A 24163-nucleotide genomic window follows, 5' to 3' on the forward strand; every position below is an offset into this window, starting at 1 on the left:
ATGATCTTCATGAACAGTTATAGTAGAAACGGGTAGGCCCGGAGAACAAACAACATGATCAATATTACTTTGACTACCGGAATGATGAAGATAAGAATATATACAAGTTTTTTCAACCAGCTTAAACTGCGGCAGCGAATCAAATATCAAATCCGAGCGAATATTCGATGACAGCAGGTCAGCGTTAAAGTCTCCAGCGATCAAAAAACGATAACCTTGATTTGAGACGGATTCCAAAAGTTTCTGTAATACACTGCAAGTCTTAGCGAATCTGTTAAGAGACTGAACCGATTTTCTGTCACAAGGCAAGTAAACATTTACGATCACTAAATCGTTAATCCGCACGGCCAAAATGTTAGGATCACTGTGAAAAAGCACAGGCGAGTAGCACGCAACACTCTTTCGGTTCAGTATACAAGCAAGCCCACCCGACGGCCGTCCGAAAGTAGTTCGTGCCGCCGATACGAAAACGACGTGATTAGCACTTCTTTTTAGCAGGTTTGTATTAGCCGACGATAATAAGTGTTCTTGCAAACAGACAATGTCATAGTTACATGCAAGTTCGTCAATAACATGCTCTTTTCTTCTGGTACCATTTATGTTGTACGAGACAGCTGAAAGGGACTGCATCATTTTCGGGCACTACTCGAAACGCGAGACTTGAGCACTGGACATTTCAAACTAAAGGATGTATGATCACCGTTGCAGTTCGCACAGTTGGGGCTATTTTGGCAAGGCGTTTCCTTAGTGGCAGTATGATTACCGGCACAACGAGCACATTTATCAACAGGACTGGTGCAATCCTTCATCATGTGATCTGGGGATCGGCATTTGAAGCAGCAACGGGGTACACTGATGAAATCGTACACACGGAATATTTTGTAACCTATTTTCAGGCCGTTCTTGATGGCATTGCCTTTTGCGAATGTATCCGAAAACTCTAGCTTAATTGTTTGTGAAGAGCCGAAACGAGTGGCTTCAGTCACACCAGGGTACGAATTTAGTCCAGCAATGTCAAAATCCTCAGGGATACCTCTAGCAATCCCAAGGTGACGCTTAAGCACAGTTTTAGTGGTAGCACCCGATGCGGCTGCACTAATCGAATTGCAGAAATCCGAAATAACAGATTTCTCAATGTTGACATACAACTTGTCACCTCGTGGGCGGACGCTGGAAACTGACTCGTGACCTGACAATTGGTCTAAGAATTCCTTTCGACTTTTGGGGTTGCAAACTGTTTGCGGAAGGTTTGAAACAATCACTGTAGCATGGCTACTCGATAGTGAAGAAGCAGCATCCCCAGGCTGGGGTAGCAGTGGAAAATTGGCTGAATAAGACTCGAACTGATTGGATATAGTTTTTAGATGCAAGTTCAGTTCATTGACTTTCGAGAGCAAAGCCGAGTAAGCCGAAGCCGGGATAACTGGCACTTCCGAAGGGCTTCGAATGACGAAAGTCGGAATTGTAAAACAATCTGAATCACCTTTTCTCAGCATTTCCAAGATATCACCAAGGTGACTAGATGGTGCCTTCGTTCCGGTTCGCTTCTGAAATGGCGCATCAGGATCCAGCTTCAAGCCCAGCCATTTCTTTGCGATCACAATCACTTCGCAATCAAAAAACTCCGCTCCAAATCTTTTGATAGTCTCATCATCTATTCCCTCTTCCTTGTTTAGCTGAGCAAAATTCAACACGGGCGAATAATGCAAATTCTCACTCTGTTCAAACATCATGACGTAACAAGCTCTATGCACCGCAGCAGGGGTTGTTGCGCGCACGACTGACGAATTCTGCTTTGTTTGCACAGACAAACGCCTCTGAGACTTAAAATGCCTCCGTCCACACAATACTAGGAACAAGGGACGTGTCGGGACCCACTCACCAATTCCCCGCAATTTAAGGGTAACTAAATACCGGCAGGTACATACGGCGCGTGCGGCAGGAACCCTCCCCTCTTCTGCTTGTTGTCTAGTATATGTTATCAATCAATATTCTGTTTCGGAAACTACTTTAGAATTTTGGCTTATATTCATTCAGTACAGTAGGTGGCAACACTGCTCTAAAAATTCGGGCGCACTTTCCACAGCGCAACAATCAAGCTCTGGCAACGCAGCTAGATCTAGAATTCATTTCGGCCATACCGCTGCTGTCCATAAAGAATACAATCCTCTAGGGTAATTAAATGTTTCTGTCTGAGTCTCTGTACTTATTAAATCACTAAATCTCAAGGGAATTTATATTCAGTAAAAAATGTCAATAGCCAGAGAATAAATAATCCGATTATAAATGTCTGTAGGGGATCTTTTGTAAATTAAGTCGGAAAGTGTTAATATAATTTAAGTCATATGCTGACTGTTTGTTGATCAATGGTTTTTGTATTTCTATTTTAACTTTTTTTGCGGTGAATTTAAATAGCAAAATGAATGAAGTTTTAGAGGTTTTGGGAGTTCAGGGTGCTAGAATAGGTTTGAAAATTAATGTTAAGAACACTAAGTCACTAAGGCTAGGAATTAGCGAAGATGAAAAGTTGACGTTGAGTTGATCAGGTAGGCAGCTTCACTTACCTTTGTAGTATTATTAGTAAAAACGGTTGGAACAGTGAAGATGAAAGTAGAATAGCCAAGGCTCAGGGTATTTTTTTTCCAGTTAAAAGAAGTTTGAAAGAATAGGAAGATAAGTGTGCAAACCAAGAATAAAATATTACAACCTAAAGTGATGACAGCGGTCAAAGATGCCTTTGAAGCATGGACGCTTCGAAGAGCAGATGAAAATTTGCCAGAAGTTTTCCAAAGGAATTGCCATGGGTACCCTGCTGACTGACCATATTTCAAACAGTAGGATGTACGAAAACTGGGGTTCAATCCCCCTTTTTAGAGCTACAATGAAAGAAAGGTTGAGATGGCTTGGACACGCTTTGCGGATGAAAGATAACAGATTGCTGAAGATTAACCTTTTCGGCAAACCGTGTAGGGTTAAACGTAAAGCAGGTCGTCCTCATCTTGGGTGGGAGGACGTCATGAAGATATATTTAAAGGAAATGGGAACTTTCTGGGTCAGTTTAAAAAGGGAGGGTTTGAATAGATTGGGATTGAGGAGGAGCGTGCATAGCTATGTTAGCCTCAGGCGGCAAGCATAAGTTTCTTATTGTTTAACAAAAATAGAATTGTGAGAAAGTCAAACTTCGAAAAAAAAATCCCAAGCCCAAATTTGGACTATGCTCCCACATCTGACTTTGATTTGTAAACTGCAACGAGCTCTTAAGTTAGCGAAACAAAAAATTACAACTGTCTCTCTCACCTATTCCCTTCTTCAATATCCTGGCCCTCCTCTGTAGAAGCTCGTACACCCTGTTTCTGAGTGGATATATGTCTTACCGATTAGTGAGACAAACGAAATAAAACCAAAATTTTTATTTACTTTTCTACAGGAATGAACATAAAATATTCATTGAAATACAAACTTACTTCGAACTTACTTCTCAAACGAAACTTACTTCTCACACTTACAAAACTTACTTTCGGTTTTCACACTTACAGCACGTGCACATTTTGCTGCAATATCTTTGGAGCCTCAAACATAGACACTGAAGTTCGGTAGCGCAATTTGCGCATTTATACAAAGTACAGGAGCAGTTACTCTTTTAGCAATACGTAACTGAACGAAGTAAGCTAATAAGCGAGGGAAGCGTAGTTTCTTGCTACCTGATCCCCGCAGTTTAAGGGAGTATCACTCCCGGCAGGTACAACGGCCCTTGCGACAAGAAACTCCCCTCTTCTGCTCGCTTATTTATAAAAATTAATAATATGAACGCACTGATGTTGAAATTGGCGATATAGAAGGCGTGCCAGTCTACTTCAGAAAAAAGATGGCGTTGGCGAAAATACCCAGAGGGAAAGACCTGTTCTAGGAAATGGACAAGATCTCTCAATTTAAATTAACTATAAATCTATCCATAGAGGGTAAAGATCAAAAGGAAAACAACCTCAAAGTAATGTGATAGCTTTATCTCATTAACAGCAAACAAGCAAACTCAGGCACATTAACTATGGAAATAACAGATGGCGTGCGACTTATAATTATCATATGTATTTTTTGAACTAGGTATATGCTTAAGGAGAAATGTTCATTCCCACGAAATGGGCTCATTCTCTAAGCCGATCGGCTATTTCAAAATGTTGAATCAATAATGTTTGGCCCTCTTTAGGGCAATCTCAAACACTCAGACATGATTGGCTATCTCGAACGATCAACACTATTTGGGCTAATATTGGGCTAATGCTGTTGCTCTGCATGAATAACACCAATCTCTTCAGATGCTTTTGATAGCTTCACACGACATTCTTGTCATACCATCCGTATAATTATAAAGTTGCGATTATCCCCCGTACATCTCAAACATTTTAGTAGAGAAGCAGTATTTTTTGGCAATAAAATGTATCCTTACTTCTGATGGCTCATAGTAAAACATACCTATCACATCCTTTCACTATTTAGCTATGCTCCAATTTCAGCTAGGCAAAACCTACCTTGAATCTTGAAAGTAATTAAATAAAAAAAAAAACAAGTTTTTTCAACTGAAAGTAAGGAGCGACATTAAAACTTAAAACGAACAGAAATTATTCCGTATATGAAAGGGGCTGTCCCCTCCTCAACGCCTCGCTGTTTACGCTAAAGTTTAACTTTTCTCACAACTCTTATATTTTTTAAACAATGAAAACCTTATTCCTTATATGAAAGGGACTGTCGCCTCCTCAACGCCTCGCTCTTTACGCTAAAGTTTGACTTTCTCACAACTCTATTTTTTAAACAATAAAAAGTTTGACTTTCTCACAACTCTATTTTTTAAACAATAAAAAACTTTAGCGTAAAGAGTGAGGCGTTGAGGAGGCAACATCCCCTTTCATATAAGGAATAAGGTTTTCATTGTTTAAAAAAATAAGAGTTGTGAGAATGTCAAACTTTAGCGTAAACAGCGAGGCGTTGAGGAGGGGACAGTCCCTTTCATATACGGAATAATTTCTGTTCGTTTTAAGTTTTAATGTCGCTCCTTACTTTCAGCTTAAAAAACTTGCTTTTTTTTAATTTAATTTCTGATCGTTTTTTAGTTAATGCAGCTTTTATTTTGGCTCACCGTCATTGAATAAGTAAACAAAATTTGAATAAGAATTTTACTTTTCGTTTGCTAAATGGCTGTCTCTAAATTTGGTTCTGGCGTAATTTACAAATTAATTTACGTAACGAACTTCTATATTCGTATATTTTTCTTCTGGCAAAAAATACGAAGTTGTAGATTTTTGCAGATATGAGCTTGAAACCTATGTAATAGGGTTTTCTGATACGCTGGATCTGACGGTGTGATTTTCATTAAAATTCTTTCACTTGTAGGGGATGTTTCCCCCCTCTTTAAAAAATCAGGTAAATTTTCTCAGGCTCGTAGCCTTTGATAAGTAATACTAAACTTAATAAAATTTATATATTTAGAATCAACATTATAAGCCCATTCTTTTGATACATTTATTGACATCAAAATCCCGTTTTTAAAAGTTTCGATTACTATTGAGCCGTATCGCTTGTTTTTTCTTTTGTTTTGTTTATTACGCATATGTTATTACGTATATGAGGGGGTTATCCCCTTAGTCAATACCACGCTCTTTACGTTAAAAGTTAAAAAAAAATAATTCACATACCTCTTTTGAAAGCACTAAAAAAAACTGTAGCGTAGAGAGCGAGGTTTTGAATTGGGGGAGAACCATCTCATATACGTAATAATTTCTGTTTGTTTTAATTTCTAATGTTGCTTCTTACTTTCAGTTGAAAAAACTTGTTTTTTTTTTTAATTTAATTTTTGATCGTTTTTTATATAATGCTTGTAAATCCGGCGCCCACTTCATATAAATATCCCTTACCCCAAAGAAACATCCTCCACGGAAATATTCTCCCGAGTAACCCCCTCCTCCAGCCCCCCCCCCCACCAGAAAAAATCTTCTTGAAAATGTCTGTATACTTCCCAGTAGTCAACACAATATGTAAGCAATGGGCAAAGTTCATATCTTGCAGCCCTTCCCCGGGGACCTGTAGGGTACTAAGTCATCGTAGAAGAAATTTTTATTAGATTTTCGACTACGCTGAACAGTATGGCTATGTCAAAATTTCAATTGTGTGACTTTGAGAAAAAATGAGTGTGGGAGGGGGCCTAGTTGCCCTCGTTTTTTAAACAAAAAACTTTAGCGTAAAGAGCGAGGCCTTGAGGAGGGGACAGCCCCTTTCACATACGGAATAATTTCTCTTCGTTTTATAAAAACAGCAATCATGAAAAATATATACGCCATCATGTGTATTTGGATACTACGTAATAGTACATGGGCATGGCACAACTATAAAACTATTAGTTTTAATGTGGACACGGACTTGGCCAAATTATGGCGGTAAGTGCCTTTTGACATAGAAGACAAGAAAACTGAAGAATATTTGCAAAAACAAGGAATTACAATTATGCAAAACACAAAAAGCATGTTTTAATGAGGAAACAAATGAACAAATATTCGTATATTTTTAATTCGTATATAAGGGGGTTCACCCCCTAGTCAATACCTTGCTCTTTAAGCTAAAGTTCGAATTTTGTTCCAATTCTTTAAAAATGACCCCTTAATCATAAAGGCCGAATAACTAATACAAAATTTGCTGATTAATTTTACTTTTATTTGGTTAAATGGCTTACTCGAAACTTGTTTAATTTTATTTACGAACGTTTTTATTAGTACTAAATATACGTAACTTACGAATTAACTTACGTAACGAACTTCTATGCTCATATATTTTTAATACGTATATTAGGGGGCTCGCCCCCTAGTCAATACCTCTCTCTTTCAGCTAAAGTTCGAGTTTTGTTCCAATTCTTTAAAAATGACCCTTAATCACAAAGGCCGTTACTTACAATAAATAGCTCTTATGAAAGTACTAAAAAATATTTGGTTTAAAGAGCGAGGTATTGACTAGGGGTTTAACCCAATCATACTCATAATCTTTTCTGTTCGTTTTAATTTTTGATGTTACTCCTTATTTTCAGTTGAAAAACTTGTTTTTTTTTATATTTAATTTCTGATCTTTTTTTAAATAATGCTAGGAAATCCGACGCCCCCTTCATAGCAATGTCCCTTCCCCCAGGAAAACTTCCTTCATAAAAAGATCCTCCCATATAACCCCCGACCCACCCCCACCCCCCACTACCAGAAAAAATTCCCCCTGAAAACGTCTGTATACTTCCCAATAACCAATACTACATGTTAACATTGGGTAAAGTTCATAACTTTCAGCCCTCCCCCTGGGGGCTTCGAGGGATTAAGTCATCCTAAATGACATAGTTATAATATTTTCGACCATGCTGAACAAAATGACTATCTAAAAATTTTGATCTGGTGACTTTGGGAAAAAAATGAGCGTGGGAGGGGGCCTAATTGCCCTCCATTTTTTTGGTCACTTAAAAAGGGCTCTAGAACTTTTAATTTCCGTTCCAATGAGCCCTCCCAAGATATTCTAGGACCACTGGGTCAGTACGATCACCCATGGGGAAAAACAAAAAAAAAAAAAAAAAAAATAAACACTCATCCGTGATCTTTCTTCTGGCAAAAAATAGAAAATTCCACATTTTTTTAGATAGGAGCTTGAAACCTCTACAGTAGGGTTCTCTCATACGCTGAATATGATGGTGTGATTTTCATTAAGGTTCTGTAACTTTTAGGGGGTCTTTCCCCCTTTTTTCGAAAATCAGCCAAATTTTCTCAGGCGCGTAACTTAAGATAGGTAAGATTAAACTTGATGAAACTTATATATTTGAAGGAGCATAAGAAGCGACCCGGCTCAATGGTAACCGAAACTCTACAAAACGGAATTTTGATACCAATAGATACATCAAAAGAATCAGATTTTAATTCTGATTTCAAATAATAGTAACCCTTTAGTAACCCTTTCAATTTCCAATCGAACGAGCCCTTTTTGAGTTTCTACGACAACACTTTCTGTAAAACCTTATACGCCCCCAGGGCATAAATTACAACCCTTCCCCTGAGGGTTGTGGGGGGTCGCCATCCTCAAAGACCTAATTTCCAGAACTTTCAACTGCGTTAAACAAAACGGCTATCTCAAAAGTTTGATTGGATGTGTTTGGGGAAAGGTGGGCGTAAGAGGGGGTTAGTTGCCCTCAAATCTCTTTCGACTATTAAAAAAGGCACTAATCCTTTGAATTTCCAATCGATTGAGCCCTTTTGAAGTTTCTACGACAACGCTTTCAATAAAAACCTTATATGCACCTAGGGCGTAACTTACAACCCTTGCCCTGAGGGCTGTGAAAGGGTTGTCATCCTTAAAGAAATAATTATCGAATCTTTCAACTAAGTTGAACAAAATGGTTATCTTGAAATTTTGATTGGATGTGTTTGGAGAAATGGTGGGCGCGAGATGGGGGTTACTTGCCCTCCAATCACTTTCGAATAATTAAAAAGGGCACTAGCCATTTCAATGTTCAATCAAATGACTCCTTTTTGAATTTTCTACGACAACGCTTTCTATAAAAAAAAACCTTATATGCCCCCAGGGCATAACTTACAACCCTTGCCCTGAGGGCGGTGGGGGGGGGGCGTGTCATCCTCAGAGACATAATTTCTGGACTTTTTAACTCCGTCGAACAAAATGGCTATCTCAAAAATTTTATTGGATGTGTTTGGAGAAATGGTGGGAGTGAGAGGGGTGTTAGTTATCCTCCAATCACTCGACTATTAAAAAGGGCACAAGCCCGTCTAATTTCCAATCGAATGAGCCCTTTTTGAATTTTCTACAACATCACTATCTATAAAAAACCTTATATGCCCCCAGGGCATAACTTACAACCCTTGTCCCTAGGGCTCTGAAGGGGTTATCATCCTCAAAGACCTAATTTCTTAAACTTTTAACTACGTTGAACAAAATGGCTATCTAAAAATTTTTATTGGATGTGTTTGGGGAAAAAGTGGGCTTGAGAGGGGGTTGAGTTGCCCTTATATCTTTTTCGAATATTAATAAGGGCACTAGCCCTTTGACTTTCCAATCGAATGATCCCTTTTTGAAGTTTCTACGACAAAGATTTCAATAAAAACCTTATATGCCCCTATGGCATAACTTACAACCCTTACCTTGAGGGCTGTGTGGGGAGTGTCATCCTCAAAAATATAATTTCTGGACCTTTCAACTACTTTGAACAAAATGGCTATCTGAAAATTTTTATTGGATGTGTTTGGGTAAACGGTGGGCGTGAAAGGGGTGTTAGTTGCCTTTTAATCACTTTTTACTATTAAAAAGGGCACTAGCCATTTTAATTTCCTATAGAAGGAGCCCTTTTTGAAGTATCTAAGACGATACGGTCTATAAAAACCTTAAATTCCCCCAGGGCATAACTTAAGATCCTTACGCTGAGGGCTGTGGGGGGGGGGATTGTCATCCTCAAAGACATATTTATAGATGAAAGTGATTTTAATAGTCGAAAGTGATTGGAAGGCTTGACATTTTTATAGTAAAGATCGATGTGGGTACAATGTATTTTTATTATTATTATTATTTATTTTTTTTGTTTAAATCAGGGCACTTCCAGGTTTAGACCAGGGCCAGATTCTCAGTTTAATATACATATACTGATATTTAGTAATCATAATGTTAATATTATTTGATTTGTTAAAGTTATAAAAGTAAAAACATTTATATTTTTCACTAAAGTGCAGATTATGCTGTGTCCTTGGGAAGGCATAGGGGTTTTGAGCCTTACTCATGTTAATTTCTGCTCGTTTTGAGTTTGACTCGGTTATTTATTGTAATTTCTGTTCGTTTTGGGTTTCATTCATTTATCGATGCTGATTTGTGGTAATTTCACGCTTGGTAGATTATTTTATTTTGGCTCATTTTTGGTTTAATGTAGCTTTTTACTATTCTTTTAAGAACTTCTTTTGTGGGAAAAGTTTTTTTTTAATTAATCACTAAAAGAGGTGAACTTTGACAGTCTGAGCTGACACATAGGTCATCCAAGATAGTTTTTTAAAAGTTCCACCCTTGAGAAACTTTTGCCTTAGCTGGCCCCATTTATTCTGATGGCCAAAGGAAGTCGAAAAATAGCAGCAGTATTTGGAACACAGTCATTGATACTGGACACTGGACTGCTGGATGAACTCCAAAAGCTCAAGCGGTCCTCCTTTGAGGACTTTGTTTGGATCTTGGGAAAGAACTCCTGCAGCTTGTTGCTCTCGAATTGAAGCTCTTGTTTCCTTGTGATCTTACAAACACTATTTTTATCAGTTGAAATTCTGGATCGAGAAGCTTGGAAGGCTTCAGGAAAGAGTATTTGCAGTTGAGGTGCTGAACCTGTTCGAACCTGGAAATCATTTCCAGTAGTGTTCTGTCTAGGGAATCGAAGACTTTACTTTAAGCTCTTATTTATGAGTCAAACTAGCAGATGCAGAGTCATAAGCAACTTACTGATTACGCTTTCTTATCCGATGCGGCACAATTTCTGTACCAAGCCTTCCACAAAAGTTGTTGGCGAGCCTAAGTCCCCCCAGGATAATATTTTTGCTGTTATTTATATATGGTTGTAAGGCAACTATTTAATGGCAGGCTAAATAGTGTGCCTTTTATTTGAAATTATTGTTCCGAATGGCTTATCTTTCGATGGATTTCAACCCAAAAACTAAGATAGCGCAAACAGGGGAAGGGAAAATTGTGTTCAGCAATGCAACCTCATGAAGCCAAATAATTGTGGCTTCATAAGGATCTGCGAGTCATTCCAAAACGTCCAGGATTGTAGAGTAGTGGCTCCATATGATTCTGACGACCTCATACGTTCTTACTACTTTCTTGGTACATTCTTACAACTGCCTTCATGTCTTGAACAGTTAAATCACTATGTACGCCCCATCAATGGCCAAACGATGAAAAGAACACGATTAATCGCTCAATAGATGCGGTAAAAGCAGTCAAATTTGCAAAAACACAAGCAGCATGAATGATAACCAGGTTTGGGAAATACATTTGAGCAAGGAATGAGTTGTGCTTTTGGACTGATGGCCAATACACTTGCTTGGACACCCATGTGAACACCAGCCATTGAAGTGACATTGTCATAAGCTTAGCCTCTAAAATTTCGGATGTCGAGACTTATGACTGAATTGTTTTCTAATGTTAAGGTAATTAAGTCTTCAACAAATAACCCCTTAGTTGAGACAACTTCTTTGAATGACTCCATAACACAAACGTTAGACTGAAAAAAACTTTATCGGTTAGAACCGAAAACTTTATTGGTTTAACCTTATGGGATATGTCAGGAGTACTGTCAAAAATCAAGGTGAAGTGTTTTGCCTGTTTTTCATCTTGGAAATTTGGGTATACATCAGACTTGCAGGCCTCATTGCAGTCATCCAGTCCTGGACTGTGATTCTTAACCCCCGCGTATCAACACGGGCACACATCTAATGGTTCCACAACTTGAAAAATGACAGAATACAGATCAAATAGTTTAGTCACTTTTAGATGATTAATTAAAAAAAAATCCACAAAACAAGATTCTCAGAGAAAAGTAAAGAACTCCATTAAACCAAAAATGAGCAGAAATAAAATCAAGTGATAAAATGTTTACAATAAATAAAATGTTTTTATTTTTTAACTTTAATCAGTCAAAAATTATTAAAACTTTAGGCAATAAATATCAGCATATGAATGCTGATATTTGAATCAGCATATGAGGGGAGGTCAAATATCAAATGCTGACATTTGAGCATATGAATCAGCATATGAATATTAAGCTGAAAATGCATATTCATTTAATGTTTTTTTAGTTGCCCTCCATCGCTTGTGACTCTTAAAATGGAGCTAGAACTTTCAATCAAATGAGCCTTCTCTAAAATTTATCTGACTATCTCTTCCATAAAAACCTTACATGCCCCCAGTGCATAACTTACATCCCTTGCCCCCAGGCTCTGGGGGTTTTTGCTTCAACCCCGAAGGCCTTGTTATATGATCTTTGGACTATTTTGAATAAAACGGCTATCTACAAATTAAAAAAAAGTTTGCACACGATATAATTTGTTTGTAGTATTTAGTAATAATTTCAAAATCATGAACTTCCTAAACTCTGGTAAAGATAAAAAAAAAGTTACTCGCCAAAGAGGGGTTTACCAAATACCATTTGACTTTGGCAACTACTATGTTGGTAGAACTCATCAACATTTAGAAAAACGTCTACAACAGCACAAAGACGATATAATTAAAGCTTTAAATTCTAATAGTACAAATATTTCTTTTGATTCTGCTTTAAGCAGCCATGTTTTTCATAACCCTAACCATAAAATGCTTTTTGAAGAAACTTCCCTTACTAGCAATGAATTAGGCATAAAACAGGTTGTTCGAGGGGCTGTTGAGATCACAATCAAACTAAATAGTAATATTTCTTTCAATAGGGATTTGGGGGAATACTCACTTAATGCCTTATAAAAAATGTAATTAAAAATGATTTAACAAATTATATTAAAAACCAGTAAACAATACCACAACAATATATTGATCTGTCACCGTTGGCGCTCCTCAGTCATTGATTCCCGAGCTTACAGAGGGGCGTGCACAGGGTCAAAATCTGGAAGCGATCATACGCTTGTAGGTGCGAAAATACTCCTGAAGGTTAGCACGAGGAAGACAACCCCCAAAAAGGAAGTTAAACGTGAATAAACTGAAAATCCAAACAGTGAAAGACAACTTTTGCCTGAAGTTACAGAACCAGTTCGCAAGCCTGACCAACTTTGATGAAGACCCTACCACCCGATGGAAACAATTCCGGAACACCACTGAAAAGGTGGCCGCTGAAGTTATCGGATATGCCCCTGCAAAGACGAGGAAGAATTATGTCTCAGAGGAAACTGTAAAGGTAATCGAAGTTAGGCGGCAGGCATCCAATGCATCAATCACAGTAGAAAAATTGCTACGTAAACAGGTTAAAAAAAGCCTTCTTCAAGACTGCCGACAATTATGGGATAAGTTCGCTTTAGAGATGAAAAAGCAGCCGAAAATAATTATACGAGAAGACTGTATAGAACGCTTAAAGAAAAAACTGGAATCAAGTCACATATCGCTGTTCTCTTAAAAGACGCTCAAGGAAGTGTGATCTCTGACGTGCAAGGTAAACTTGATCACTGGAAAAATCACTTTAAAGACCTGCTTAATCCAAATACAGATGGACAAGATGCAACGGCGATGCCGCCAACAACAGCTGAAAGACCACCATATGAAATCGACATGGCACTACCTTCAGATTCAGTGATACTTAACGCGATCAAACGGCTAAAGAACAATAAGTCTCCTGGAGACGATGGTCTCCCTCCCGAGGTCTACAAGGCGTCACCACACGTTGTAACGGAACAACTAGAAACCCTCTTCAGTCTGATATGGGAGAAGAAGACCTTCCCGTCTGATTGGAAGATGTCAGTCATAATCCCAGTATTTAAAAAGGGAACAAATGCGACAGCCGCAACCACCGAGGGATATCACTTATGGATACGGCTACCAAAGTATTTGCGATGATTTTGCTTAAAAGGTTCGAGGTATTAAGGGATGAGCGGACACGTGAAAATCAATGCGGATTTTGAAGAGGGAGAGGGTGCACTGACAAGGTCTTCACTCTTCGCCTTATTCTCCAACAGTGCGAACGCTACAAACTCCCCATAATTAACATGTTCCTTGATTTTGTTGCTGCTTTCGACTCTGTAACTCGCAAAAATCTTTGGCGAATCATGCTGGAAGATGGTATGCCAGTAGAATTCATAGAGCTGTTGAAGGCCTACTACGAGCATCGCAAATCGACAGCAAGAGTGCTGGGCGAAGAAACTGAGCCCTTCAATGTCGAAAGTGGTGTAAAACAGGGGTGCATATTGTCCCCTATTTTGTTTAACTACTGTATAGACTGGATTCTAGAGAGTGCACTCTCGAGTTTTGATGGTGTTGTTATGGGATTGGGCATTAATTATGGGATTGGGCGTGTCTGACCTGGACTGCGCGGACGACATCGACACTCTTGCCGCTGATCCAGCAACTGCACTCTCGTGGAGGCTGTGACCTTGACGTACAGAACAGAGTCAACAAAGCCCAAGCCATCTTCTCACAACTCCACCGCCATCTGTTGATCCGGCGGGAGATCAGCATAAAGACAAAAATTTCTGTTTATAAAGCGGCTGTTAGATCTGTTCTCTTCTATGCAGTCGAAACTTGGCCACTGAAGGCGCTTCATCTCCATGATTTGGAAGTCTTTGACTACCGCTGTCTATGAAAAATCCCGTGGATTCGATACTCCGATAGAATCTCAAGTGTTGATGTGCGCCACCGCTGCTGTGACATCGAACCCGCCGCCATGATTGTCAAAAAGAGAAGACTGCGTTGGCTTAGTCATGTCCTTAAAAGACCCAATGACCGCATCATAAAGCAAGTGTTTCTAGCTGTCCCATTGCCAGATTGGCGCAGGTGACCCTGCGGTCAATTTATGAATTGGTGGACAACTGCCAAAAACGACCTCGACCCCATTGGTGGATTTCGAAAGTTTGGCAGAAAGTGGGAGAGCTGCTGGGTCCGGTTTGCTTAAGACCTCGCATAAGATCGCGACAAATGGGAGTCAATCATACGTATTCTTCTAGATGCTGGGTGAGGCGTCCGCGTCTGGTCCCGCAACAAGTACAAGTACAAGTAAGTAACCTGTCACGGATAGACCTTCAAGGCTAGCTACCAAAAAGGCAAGATTAGCTTTGAGAGCTTGTTTGTAGCTGTTTTTGTTCCACTTGAATGAATTGTTTTTTTTCACTTCACTTGATGTACCAGTCCTGGTGGAACTTCACTAAAGTAATAATGCTAGGACTGTCCTGAAAAGATTTTAGTTTAAAGATAGTATTGTGAGTTTCTTTTACATTTTCTTTTATCATTTGTTTTGCTGAGGACGGCCCTTGGATATAGGGTCGAAATATTCATTTGAAGTTCGCATTCCACTGCCTTGTAAAAGAAATTCCCTATTGTTCTACTTGTTGTTTTTGAAATGATGGTCGTGGAGGGGGGGGGGGCTGGTTGCCCTCCAATCACTTTTAACTTTTAAAAATTGCACTGTAACTTTCAATACCCAATCGAATGAGCCCTTTTTGAAGATTCTAAGACAACTCCTTCTGTGCGAAGTGCCCTGGTCAGAAAATAAAACAAAACAAAAAATAAATAAACAATACATTGTGTCAACATCGTTCTTTACTTGCCATCGTTCTTTAGTGCTATTGCGCTGCCTATGATCTCTTTTTTCAGTTCTATGTGATATTTGGCTTCAATTTATATTGTAAATTCAAACTATGCAAAATTCAATTGTCTTTGATCTGCTCCATCAGAGAGGTTTTTACAAATCGGATTATTTTTTTACATTTTCTAAATGGATTATAGTCTTATATGTCTTTTTTCACCCTGGCTAAATTTCTGTTTTACAAATAGTGGAGATAGAGAATCAGTGGTGGATCCAGGGGTGGGGTGAGGGGGCGCCTTCCCCCCTAACGTAGTCTAAAGTAGTGTAATATACTTAACTAACGCAAGTTTGCGTTAATTAAACTTGCTCCTAACGCAAGTTTATCGGATCAACCTATTTTGTGCCCCCTCCCTAAAAATATCCTGGATCCGCCCCTGTAGAGAATTGTAGATAAAATATTGGAGAGCTAAAATCCGAGGCCGGTGGTCCATTGGGTACGCTTAGAGGTGAGAGCTGAGAAAAAACGACAGACTCTTAATTTAGTGTTTCGTTGGTGCAATCTTCTCAACAGCCGTCATACTATCATAATTATTATAATAGTTATTACAATCTGTCAGCATGTTTATTATAAGCGCATATTAATCAGTAATATGACCGGTTGCTCCAATTTGTGAAAACAAAGGGGGGAGGAATGGATTTTCAAGAATCTAAAGGGTACAAGTTGTTGTTTTCGATTATCCCAGTCAAAGCAACAATATAAACATTTTTCAGTGGAAATATCTTAAAAGTTTTTAATTGAAAATCTAAGGGGGGGGGGGTAAAAAATATAGAAGGGCATGTGACCCATTATTCCTCCTAATGGGTTCCCCTGAAAACGAGTATTATGATGTATACAGGTGTAATGATTATTATAAAGGTTACTTCTTTTTTAAACTTGTTATTTTGTCCGTGATATCAAACAGGTCGTAGTAACGAACTGCAAATAAGGAGTGACGTGGCTCAATAGTAACCAAGTCTCTAAAAACACAGTTTTGATAACGATAGATTCATAAAAAAATCGGCTTATTATGCTGATTCCAAATATATAAGTTTCATTAAGTTTAGTAATACAGATCAAAGGCTACGGGTCTGAGAAAACTTGCCTGATTTTCCAAAAAGGGGGGAAAGACCCCTAAAAGCTGATTAATTTTAATTAAAATCACATCATCAGATTCAGCGTATCAGAGAACCCTATTTCAGATGTTTCAACCTCCTATCTTCAAAGATGTGGAATTTTCTTATTTTTGCTTGTTTGTTTGTTTTTCCCAGTGGTGATCGTATCGACCCAGCGGTCCTAGAATATCAGGAGAGTGTTAATTCGAACAGAAATAAAGAGTTCTAGTGCCCTTTTTAAGTGACTAAAAAGATTGGAGGGCAACTAGGTCCCCTCCCCCGCCCATTTTTTCCCAAAATTTTCCGATCAAAATTTTAAGACACCATAGTTAAAAAGCTTAATAACTATGTCTTTGGATATAACATGATCCCCCTCCCCCTTCAGCCCCAGGGGAAAGGTCTGTAAGTTATAAAATTTGCCCATTGTTTACGCAGAGTATTTGTTATTAGGAAGTGTGCATACATTTTTGGTTGGGGGCGGGGATGAATTTTCGGCTGGATGTTTTTCCACGGAGAGATTTTCTATGGGGAGCGAAGTTTCCAGGGGCTGAACTTGTCTGGGGAATTTTATACTGGGGAAATTTGCCAGAATTCCTATAGAAAATTCTTTTTATATGTCTTGCTTTCTCTTTTCCGTCTCAGTTTTATTCGTGGAGTTGTAAAGGGTAATTATCCGGGATAAATTTTCACCGAGATTGAATTGTCTAGACGATATTTCTATGGGGAGGGGTATATCTCCGTATATGGCCTATCGGAGGTGGGGCCAGATTTCATGCCACTATTTAAAAAAACGATCAGAAATTAAATAAAGACAAGTTTTTTAGCTGAAAGTATGGAGCAACATTAAAACTTAAAACGAGCAGAAATTATTACGTATATGAAGGGGGTTGCCCCCTCCTCAACACCTCGCTCTTTACGCTACAGTTTGAATTTTGTTTCAATTCTATAAGAACGACTCCTGAAATACAAGGTCCGTTTAATTAGAAAAATATGAAGTTTTTTTAAAAGTACTTAAAAACTTTAGCGTAAATAGCAGTAGAGATCTATGTTCCATTTCCACTAATGTTCCTTCCTATGTTATTTGGGATTGCGTAATATTTTATGAAGGACAGGTTTCTGATAATTTGGTCAAACATGTTTTGAGAGTATGGTCGTAATTATATAACTTAAGCAAACTGGTTTTTTTAAATCGAAAACTAGAGATTGTCAAATTGCGTATTTAGGAATTGTTTTGATTGACATTTTTGCAAAAAGGGATAAGGAATTCGCAAATTGGACACTATGAACGATATTAATTAATGTTTTGAATAATAGGAGTGTGAATGATTCTAATTAGTTATTGGATTGTATGAAGGTGGAGAAAAAAAAGGATTAAACTGATTAGCAGTTAAGGTAACCCCGAAGGGGTTGTTAACTCAGGTAATTTGTTATAAATTTGAAACAACATCAGTCTATGAAAATGGCTAACGACGATAGAATGACATTGTGAGTTGACCTAACTTTACCTCTCCGATGTGGTCTGTATAATACACAAGTGATGTTTTAACAGTGTTGTCAATTTAAAATAGGGTCTAACGTTTTAGTATACTAAAAAGTTGATACTAAGAGAGTTGTAGATGGTAAGAAAAGAATTTTATTAATGAAATTCAGAACAAACCTTAGAAATCCTTGCAAATCAAGTAGTAAGGTGTATATGAGTACGAACCATCAAGGATCATAAGCACCAACGACCCTAACCAGAAGAGACATCAACTCCCCAAAGGTCCCTTATCCCCAAACTCGAAGGGCGCCCCCTCCCACCAACTTTGTGCCCCCTCCTCCCCCTTTTTAACATGATATATTTTTTTCAACTTTTTTTTACAGGTCTTCGAATCAGATGAAACAAACTCAGTAGTGTTTTGTTATGGTTTACCTTGTCACACTTATATTCTCTTAATTTTTCAAAGTTCATTTTGAATTTCCTTCGTGAAATGCAAGAATTGGAATATTTCAGTAGTGTTTTGTCGTGGTTTACCATGTCACAGTTACATTCTCTTGGTTTATCAAAGTTCATTTTGAATTTCTTTCGTGAAATGCAAGAGTTGGAATATTTCAGTAGTGTTTTGTCGTTGTTTACCTTGTCACAGTTACATTCTCTTGATTTTTCAAAGTTCATTTTGAATTTCTTTCGTGAAATTCAAGAGTAGGAATATATCAGTAGTGTTTTGTCGTGGTTTACATTGTCACAGTTGCATTCTCTTGATTTTTCAAAGTTCATTTTGAATTTCTTTCGTGAAATGCAAGAGTTGGAATATTTCAGTTGTGTTTTGTCGTGGTTTACCTTGTCACAGTTACATTCTCTTGATTTTTCAAAGTTCATTTTGAATTTCTTTCGTGAAATGCAAGAGTTGGAATATATCAGTAGTGTTTTGTCGTGGTCTACCTTGTCACAGTTACATTCTCTTGATTTTTCAAAGTACATTTTGGATTTCTTTCCTATAAATGCAAGAGCTGGAATATTTCAGTAGTTGTTTGTCGAGCTTTACCATGTCGAATCTCGATTTTCTTGATTTTTCAAAATTCATTTTGAATTTGATTTGTGAAATTAAAGAGTCTGACAGGTTAAGTAGTGTTATGTCGTGGTTTAAATAGAAACAGTCGCAATCTAGGAATGTTTCGCAGTAACATTTTGCGTTAGTTAGTGAGATGCACTATATTGAATAGTTCAAGACTGTTTTATCGTGGTTTACTTTGTCACAGTTACAATCTAATGAATTTTCAAAGTTCATTTTGGATTTCTTTCGTGAAATGCAAGAGTTAGAATATTTCAATAGTGTTTTGTCGTGGTTTACCTTGTCTCAGTTACATTCTCTTGATTTTTCAAAGTAGATTTTGAATTTCTTTCCTTGAAAGGCAAGAGTTGGAATATTTCAGTAGTGTCTTGTTGTGCTTTACCTTGTCGCAGTTACATTCTCTTGATTTTTAAAAATTTATTTTGGATTCCTTTCGTTGAAATGCAAGAGTTGGAATATTTAAGTAGTGTTTTATCGTGGTTTACCTTCTCACAGTTACATTCTCTTGATTTTTCAAAGTTCATTTTGGATTTCATCCGTCGAAATGCAAGTATTGGAATATTTCAGTAGGGTTTCATTGTGCTTTATAATCCCATAATTACACTATCTTAATTTTTCAAGGTTCATTTTAATTTTCCTTCCTTAAAGTACGAGATTTGTTATATTTCTGTAGTTGTTTTTTATGCTTTGCATTGTCGCAATGCCGTTTACTTGATGTTTCAAATTTTATTTTGGATTTCTTTCCTTGAAATGCAAGAGTTGGAATACCATTCTTCGTTAAGTGTCAGAGTGAATAAATTCATTATCAACATCCTTTGTCAGATACATCAAATTAAATTGACATAATCTAAATTTCAGAATGAATAAATGCTTTAACAGCATGCTTTACCTAAGTATCAGACAAAATCTGACCTAAGTATCAGACAAAATTGACAAAATCTAAGTATCAGAGTGATTAAATTTTTTATCAACATCCTTTGCCAGATACATCGAATAAAATTGATAAAATATAAGTGTTAGAGTGAAATAATTTTTTTATCAACATCCTTTGTCAGATACATCAAATAAAATTGACAAAATCTAAATTTCAGAATGAACAAATTCATTATCAACATCCATTGTCGGGTATGTCGGATAAAATTAACAAAATCTAAGTATCAGAGTGACTGAATTCTATATCAACATCCTTTTCTCGGATACATAGGATAAAATTGACAGAATCTAAGTTTCAGTGTGAATAAATTTTTTTATCGGCATCCTTTGTCAGATAAATCAAATAAAATTGACAAAATCTAAATTTCAGAATGAATAAATTCATTATCAACATCCTTTGTCGGATATGTCGGATAGAATTGACAAAATTTAAGTGTCAGAGTGAATAAATTTTTTTTTATCAACATCCTTTGTCAGATGCATCAAATAAAATTGACAACATCTAAATTTCAGAATGAATAAATGCTTTAACAACATCCTTTATTGGATATGGCTAATAAAATTGACATAATCTAAATTTCAGAATGAATAAATTCTATATCAACATCCTTTGTCGGATATATCGGATAAAATTGACAAAATATAAGGGTCAGAGTGAATAATTGTTTTTTTATCAACATCCTTTGGCAGATACATCGGATAAAATTGACAAAATCTAAATTTCAGAATGAAAAAATGCTTTAACAACATATTTTATCGGATATGTCGGATAAAATTGAAAAAATCTAAGTATAAGAGTAACTAAATTCTATATCAACATCCTTTTCTCGGATACATTGGATAAAATTGACAAATTCTAAGTGTTAGAGTAAATAATTTTTTTTATCAACATCCTTTGGCAGATATATCGGATAAAATTGACAAAATCTAAATTTCAGAATGAATAAATTCATTATCAACATCCTTTGTCGAATATGTGGGATAAAATTGACAAAATCTAAGTATCAGAGGGAATTTTTTTTAACAACATCCTTTGGCAGATACATCGAATAAAATTGATAAAATATAAGTGCCAGAGTGAATACATTTTTTTATCAACATTCTTTGCCAGATATATCAAATAAAATTGACAAAATCTAAATTTCAGAATAAATAAATGCTTTAACAACATCCTTTATCGGATATGTCGGATAAAATTGACAAAATCTAAGTATCAGAGTGAATATTTTTTTTAACAACATCCTTTGCCAGATACATCGAATTAAATTGATAAAATATAAGTGCCAGAGTGAATACATTTTTTTTATCAACATCTTTTGTCAGATACATCAAATAAAATTGACAAAATCTAAATTTCAGAATGAATAAATGCTTTAACAACATCCTTTATCGGATGCGTCGCATAAAATTGACATAATCTAAGTATCAAAGTGACTAAATTCTATATCAACATCCTTTTCTCAGATACATAGGATAAAATTGACAAATTCTAAGTGTTAGAGTGAATATTTTTTTATCAACATCCTTTGGCAGATACATCGGATAAAATTGACAAAATGTAAATTTCAGAATGAATAAATTCATTATCAACATCCTTTGTCGAATATGTGGGATAAAATTGACAAAATCTTAAGTATCAGAGTGAATTTTTTGAACATCCTTTGCCAGATACATCGAATAAAATTGATAAAATATAAGTGCCAGAGTGAATACATTTTTTTATCAACATCCTTTGTCAGATACATCAAATAAAATTGACAAAATCTAAATTTCAGAATGAATAAATGCTTCAACAACATCCTTTATCGGATATGTCGGATAAAATTGACAAAATCTAAGTATCAGTAGTGAATATTTTTTTTTACAACATCCTTTGCAAGATGCATCGAGTAAAATTGATAAAATATAAGTGCCAGAGTGAATACATTTTTTTATCAACATTCTTTGTCAGATATATCAAATAAAATTGACAAAATCTAAATTTCAGAATAAATAAATGCTTTAACAACATCCTTTATCGGATATGCCGGATAAAATTGACAAAATCTAAGTATCTGAGAGACTAAATTCTATATCAACATCCTTTTCTCGGATACATAGGATAAAATTGAAAGAATCTAAGTGTCAGAGTGAATAAATTTTTTTATCAACATCCTTTTCTCGGATACTTAGGATAAAATTGACAAAATCTGAATTTCAAAATGTATAAATTCATTATCAACATCCTTTGTCGGATATGTTGGATAAAATTGATAATATCTAAATTTCAGAATGAATAAATGCTATAACAATATCCTTTATCGGATATGTCAGATAAAATTGACAAAATCTAAGCATCAGAGTGACTAAATTCTATATCAAAATCCTTTTCTCGGATACATAGGATAAAATTGACAAATTCTAAGTGTTAGAGTGAATAATTTTTTTTTATCAACATCCTTTGCCAGATACATCGGATAAAATTGACAAACTCTAAGTATCAGAGTGAATCAATTCATTATCAACATCCTTTGTCGGATTATTCGGATAAAATTGACAAAATATAAGTATCAGAGTGAATAACTTTTTTTTATCAACAGCCTTTGCCAGATACATCGAATAAAATTGACAGAATCTAAGTGTCAGAGTGAATAATTTTTTTTATCAACATCCTTTGTCAGATGCATCGAATAAAAATTGACAAAATTTATATATCAGAATGAATAAATGCTTTAACAACATCCTTCATCGGATTTTTCTGATAAAATTGACAAAATCTAAGTATCAGAGTGATTAAAATCTACATCAACATCCTTTTCTCGGATACATAGATTAAAATTGACAAAATCTAAGTGTTAGAGTGAATATTTTTTTATATCGACATCCTTTGCCAGTTACATAGGATAAGATTAACAAAATCTAAGTGTCAGAGTGACTTAATTCATTATCAACATCGTTTCTCGGATATGTCGGATAAAATTGATAAAATCTAAGTATCAGAGTGATTAAATTCCATATCAATATCATTTTCTTTGATACATGGGATAAAATTGACAAAATCTAAGTATCAGAGTGAATAAATGCTTTATCAACATCCTTTAAATGCATTATCAACATCATTTGTCGGCTATATCGGATAAAATTGACAAGAAAGACATGGAGTGTACACCGCAATGGCGCATACATAGTGAGAGAGACATGCAAAGTCGACATAACTTTATTTCATTTTTTAAGGTTAATTTAGACGAGGTTACGTGCGCGTGCACGTAACCTCGTAACCACGTAAACCACGGGTAAACCACGAAAAAACACTACTGAAATATTCCAACTCTGGCATTTCAAGGAAGTAAATCCAAAATGAACTTTGAAAAAAAACAAGAGGATGTAACTGTGACAAGGTAAACCATGACAAAACACTACTGAAATATTCCAACTCTTGCATTTCAACGAAAGAAATCCAAAATAAATTTTGAAAATCGAGAGAATGTAAATGTGAGAAGGTAAATCACGATAAAACACTACTTAAATATTCTAAATCTTGCATTTCAACGAAAGAAATCCAAAATGAACTTTGAAAAATCAAGAGATTGTAACTGTGACAAGGTAAAGCACAACAAAACACTACTGAAATATTCCAACTCTTGCATTTCACTAAAGAAATACAAAATAAACTTTGAAAAATTAAGAGAATGTAACTGCGATAATGTAAACCACAACAAAACACTACTGAAATATTCCAACTCTTGCATTACAACGAAAGAAATCCAAAATGAACTTTGAAAAATCAATAGAATGTAACTGTTACTGTGTAAACCACGACGAAACAATGCTAAAATAATCCAACTCTTGCATTTCGCTACTGAAATTAAAAAGTTGTAATTGAAAATAAGGAGCGTACAACTGTGAAAAGCTAAATCAAATAAAGACCCTGCTGCATTTTTGTAACTATCAAATTTAACGGAGAGAAACTAAAATTCATATTTTAAATAAAATGGGAAGTTGACTTTGACATAGAAAAGCATAATAAGAAACTCTCGAAATGATCTAACTCATGCATTTCACGAAGGAAATTCAAAATGAACTTTGAAAAATTAAGAGAATGTAACTGTGAAAAGGTAAACCACGACAAAACACTACTGAATTTAAGTTTGTTTCATCTGATTCGAAGACATGTAAAAAAAAAAGTTGAAAAAATATATCATGTTAAAAAGAAAAGGGGGGGGGGGCAAAAAGGTGGAGGGCGGGGGCGCCCTTCGAGTTTGGGGATAAGGGACCTTGGGGG

General features: G+C 36.2%; 1 protein-coding gene across 1 annotated transcript in view; it reads left to right on the forward strand.

The window, feature by feature from the left end:
- The window catches only part of LOC148956590 (uncharacterized), a 198170-nt gene that overhangs the window by 124230 nt on the left and 49777 nt on the right, over window positions 1–24163 (forward strand). The window lies entirely within an intron of this gene.

Source organism: Artemia sp. Qi Xiang Cuo, chromosome 1 (genome assembly GCF_049724085.1).
Source record: "Artemia sp. Qi Xiang Cuo chromosome 1, ASM4972408v1, whole genome shotgun sequence".
NCBI classification, from domain to species: domain Eukaryota; kingdom Metazoa; phylum Arthropoda; class Branchiopoda; order Anostraca; family Artemiidae; genus Artemia; species Artemia sp. Qi Xiang Cuo.